A 5,417-nucleotide genomic window follows, 5' to 3' on the forward strand; every position below is an offset into this window, starting at 1 on the left:
GATCTTATGCCTATGACACATTGAGGAGACTGTGTAGTTTAAGTGTGGTCTATTGGGGGAGATTTTCACTTTTTCTTTGTTTCAGTTTATGTTTTATGCGTTAAATTTTTTGTTTTCTAGGTAGTTTTTGTTGTGTCTTGTGTACTGTTTTACATCTTTCTCCTGATTTCTGGACTTTGTTTAGGTTGTAGATGTGTCTTTCACTTCATTGATACTCTGATTTGCTTGAAATCCTTGCTTTTCTCTGCTTGGAAGATGATTATGATGTTTGAGAGGTTGATTTGATTGTGACAATCTCTGCTTGGAAGATGATTATGATGTTTGAGAGGTTGATTGATTGTGTCAGAAATATCCTGTGTGAAAATTGAGCCACTTGATATTCTTTCTTGTGTGTGATATGTCTCTTGATTGCTTGCACATATGCCTTGGCTTGACTCTTTTTGATGTTTCTTGATTGATATGCATGTTTGGAAGTGATAAAGGAAATTTTGTTGTTGAACCTCTCTAGCTAGAATAGCCTACCTTGTTGTGATCCTTTGGTAGCCCCTTTGAGCCTATGCTTTCCCCATTTCTTTGTTTTGAAGCTCATACACTAGCCCTATGTGAAAAACCATGATTACCTTAACCTTAGAGAATTTTGGAGCTTGGGATTGTTTTGGAAATAAGTGTGGTCTCCTTGGGAATTATGATGAATTAGCTAGTTGGTTCCTCTTTTTGTTTTTGTTTTTGTAAATATGTTGTGTACATCTTGTCTCTGAGTTGTGTTCTGAGAAGAGAGAAAAGAAAAGAGACAAGATGAGAAAAAAAAACAGAAAAATGAGAAAAATAAAAATTTTTGTGTGAATGATGGAGTCTAGAAAAGGATTGAATTAGAGGTTTTGGGGTGTGATTTGACTATGTTTACACTTGTTCCCCATTGCTCCTCTATTCCTTTTGGTTTGTACCTTCTCATCCAAATTATATCCTCCCTTGTCCTTGGCCCCATTACATCCATAAAAGACCAATTGATTTGAACATGCATATGTTTTTTAATGTTGATATTAGAGGCTTGCCAAGTTTGTTGTTGCTTGCTTTCTTGAGTGCATTGAGTTGAATTTATTTACCCTAGACACTTGAGAGAAACACTGATAGTGTGCATCTGCGAGGTTCTGTTGCTTTTGATTCACCTCTTGAATTGATTGATCATTTTGTCATGCTTTGAACTGCTTGGATGATTTCATGAGTATCTGCTTTCCTTGACTATGTGTGGGATACTGTCCACTTCCTTTCATCGTCCAGATTTCTTGAGGACTGTAACTCTGTTTATTTGTTTCCTTGTGAGTCTCTGCTTTCTGTGGGCTGAGTATGTGTCTCTTCCCTGATGTCCGTTGAACTGTTCCCTGTTTTGCGTCTTGATTTTGCCCAGGAGTACAAAAGACTAAGTGTGGTCTATTTTGATGAGTTGATATTTTATTGATTTCACTTCGTTTAGTGTGCTAGAATTAATCAGGGAATTGTGCTTAATTGTCCGGTATTTTCCCGTTTTTCCTAATTATGCTTAATTTGACCGGAAATTCTAATTTTAATTAATTTGAATTTTCTGAGCTAATTATTTGCATTATTATTTTCAGGGAAAATTTTGGAAACACAATTTAGGACATTTGGAGGAGACAAAATAAATTCAAGACTCTCAAATTAGACATTTTAAATTTTAGTTGTATTGTAATTTTAATTGTTTAAAACTTTTTAGCAAACTCTTTGCATCTTGGGCCAATTTTGGAAAAATGTTGTTGGGCCCAATTTTGTAAGAGACATGGCACCACCTAGGGTTTAGTTTTAGGGTGGACCCCACCCTATTTTTTGTGACACACGACCTTTAGCAAAGGGGGCCAGCCGTCATTTTCATTTTATTCTCTGGCTGGAACGGTTTTTAGGGTGCAGAGCAATTTTTTTTGGGGAATGTTTGGGGAACATGTTTTTGGTGATAGGCATTGGATGAATGAAAAACCTATTTTCTCTTCTCTTTTTATGATGCAGCGTTGCAGTAGATTAACGCATTTCTACTTTTCTTTTCTTTTTTATTCTTCTTGCAAGTGTAGGAGAGGAATCTCCGTGAGTCAATTTTTTTTTTTTTTTGGTTTGCAATTAATGTTACAGCTTCTAGAAGGAACTGGCATTTACTTTGTTTTCATGGGATGAAGCAATTGATTTATGAGAAGATAAGCACTTAATGTTACAGCTGCAACGTACACATTTATTTAGCTTTGAATGAGTAAGAAGTAGATTAGGTTGATGTGACGGTGGCTAGATTAATTTAAGTCATTTATTTTTTTTCTCTTCTTTAATTTTTCTTGAAAGTTTCACGTGCTTGGTAATGCATTGCCATTTGGTTTTGGAATTTAGTGGAGCTCCAGCGGTGATTTAATGTGGTGATAATTTAAGTTTTCAATCACATTTTATTTTAAAAATCTGCACACGCTGATTCAAATCTCAAGCATTTTCATTTGCTGTTAGTTAATTGGAAGAGGTGGGGTGAAAGTTGGCTGGATGGGACGTGTCTTTGATAGCTGCATTTTTAGCAATGCATTTCTTTTCTTTTACGCTCTGTTCTCTTGAGTTGATTTTACTGTTCAAGAGAGAGTGAGAGCGCGGATTTGCGGGATGAAGCGTGTTCGTTTTAAGGTAAATACGACGATGGAAAGGCGCGGATTTGCGGGATGGAGGTATTTTTCGTCACCCGCTGAACTGAAGAGATTTGCGAGGATTTTCATACAATGTCTGATTTATCCTTTGCTTATTTTATAATTCCAACTCCATCACGTTCATATTCGGTTCCAAAGTAAACAAGACAGCTGCTCCCGTTCTACTTCCCCTGCTTGAATGCGAAGTTCGTAGCCATCAGACGCTAACGCGTAGATCCCCGCACCCTCCTGACCACCGTGGAGTCAGCACCCAGGAGCTCCATGAGTGGGTCGTCCATCATCACCACCACACCGAACAACGTCGAGGACTTGTCCACGGTGGGTGCTGTCGCAATCTGCACCGCGGTCTAATTGCGGCAGCCAACAACGTTATGGAAGAAGAAGTGGAGGTGGCTGAGCTTCTACGGCTGGTGGACGCCTAAGGAGGAAGGAGGAATGCTTTGCACGAAATAGTGCATTTATTCATGGTGACAGACGAGAGAAAGAAGAAAGTAATGACCTTTTTTGTTCTCAAGCTTATGGAAACTCAATATATAGAAATTTGAAGGTTTAATACCTATTTTGGTCCCTCCTTTGGGAGGGTTTGTTCAAAGTGGTCCCTCCTTTTTTCAAAAGTTCATTTAAGTCCTATCTTTTGCAAAAACTGTTCAAAGTGGTCCTTTTTGCTAACGGCGTTAAGTTCACTAACGACAGAGCTGCCAGGTGTCTAACATTTGATTATGTGGCATTGTTAATTGTTTTAAAAAATATATATAATTGTGACGTGTAATTTATATTAATTAGAGTAAAATAAAGAAAGGAATTAGGGGTAATTAGCAGAAGATTGGGGTAATTGGAATTGGAATTGGATTGCGATTGGGATTGGGATTGAAATTGGGATCAGCTTAGGGTTCGTGGTTTGTCAGCATGATTGAAATTGGGGTCAGAAGATTGAAATTGTGTGCGTTGTTCGTCAAGGTTCGTGGTTCGTCAAGGGAGGTTGTTTCATTCCTTCGTCGTCAGATGGTGGAGGTTGCAGTAGAGGTTACGGCTCTACCGATAGCACCACCAGTGCTGGTCTTGGAAATTGTTCCGACTTCCCTTTTAATTCCCATAGTCATGTAAATACTGCAATTAACAGTTTCCCTGCTTATAATCTGTCAGGTTTTGAGCTTCATTACAATTGTAGCTGCACTAGTTTCTGTAGCTCCATTTTTAAAAACAATAATCAATTCATTTGGCAATCTGTGATCCTCTTGATAGAACTGAAACTGCTAAGAAGTTGACATTTATAATCAATAGCAACACAATTGTAAAGGGGCCATAAATATTTATACTAATTAATAAGGAACAATTACAGGGTGCATACAGGATGTAAGAAGTTGACATTTGGATTTCTTCAATGGATCTTCCCTTTGTCTCAGGGACCCAAACGGTAACAAATCCTACAGTGAATGTGTGATATGATTTATTGAACAAATTAACTTTGACAGTGACTTCAAATGCAACCAGTAAAGCACGCTACTAATTTTATGTTACAAGCAAAAGCAATAATGTAATTCTCCATTTCAGAAGTATAATGTTAAAATGTAAAACGACAGAAATGTACCTCAGAAATTATAATCCATGGCATAGCTCCCAATCCCAGAGAGAATGCAATAACCATGGTCTGAAAGAATTGGAAGTTTAAAACTCAACAGTAAGATAACAAACAAGCAATCAAAAACATTATTTGAATAATGGATTTACATGTATTTACATACCATAACTCCAACCACTGACAAGGTGCTCAATATCCCATACAAGGAAGAAGTTTCTGATACAATATCCTGGGAGAAAATTTCAGAAAAAAAATANAAATAACAGGTGGCAAATTTCAGACACGTACATCCATTTAACAAAACAGTTCATGATGTGTAGCTAGCANCAAAATAAAATANTATTACCTTTACATAGAATGAGATTGCAACAAGCAAGAGACTAAAAGTCATTCCAGATGCAGAGACCTGCAATGCAATGGAAAATTTGACCAATTTTATTCTAATCCTCCAAACCGATAGTCACATTAAACAAACATGATAGAAAAATTTCATTTCAGCTGAACCTGAACAGCACCAACTCCTAATGTCACTGCATCACTTGAACTAATTCCTGTTTTATGTGTGTTGAAATGATGAGAATAAAGGATAACTTCGTATGTAATAGCATGAGAATATTCCAAGAAATAATCAGGAGAAACAAGTTTTTGTCATAACCCCATTCCATAAAAGAAATTTCTGATCATTATAAGAAATCAGCATAGCATACCAGCATTTCGAAAGATGGTACTGGAATAAAAAAGAACACCATTAATTCTAGAAAGCTGTTGCAACATAAGTAGTCCAATGCCAATCTGCAAGATTAGTTAGTAAAAAATGATTAGACTCTAATGGTCAATGTTAATTTGTTATGCAACCTAACTCCATAAGGAAGATAGATTTTTGAAATACCATTAAAGGCAGCCAATATCTTCTTTGTTTGAGATCTGCAAATCGAATTGTTGTTCTTCTATTGCTTGAAGCAACAACCCTCTGAATAACATGACTCCACATAAATTGTCAATTTTAGGATACGTTAAATGGAAATAAAAATATAGGAAATATGAGGGTCATCCATTGGAATAAAACTGGTGAATGCTTATTACCTTAATTTCATTCACTTCAGCAGAAATATCAGTATCAAAGCCTCGGAGTACTTGCAAGGAAGTTTCAAAGTCTT

The 5,417-nt window shown here is 36.6% G+C and overlaps 1 long non-coding RNA gene across 1 annotated transcript; it reads right to left on the bottom strand.

The window, feature by feature from the left end:
* Positions 1-4,200: 4,200 nt before the first annotated feature.
* On the bottom strand, positions 4,201-4,724 carry LOC111240976. The gene is made up of 3 exons (XR_002666654.1): positions 4,607-4,724; positions 4,424-4,489; positions 4,201-4,329 (listed from the first exon to the last, which is right to left on the bottom strand). It is a non-coding gene; the product is annotated as an uncharacterized LOC111240976 (long non-coding RNA).
* Positions 4,725-5,417: the final 693 nt, after the last annotated feature.

This window comes from Vigna radiata, unplaced genomic scaffold, assembly GCF_000741045.1.
Source record: "Vigna radiata var. radiata cultivar VC1973A unplaced genomic scaffold, Vradiata_ver6 scaffold_155, whole genome shotgun sequence".
NCBI lineage: Eukaryota > Viridiplantae > Streptophyta > Magnoliopsida > Fabales > Fabaceae > Vigna > Vigna radiata.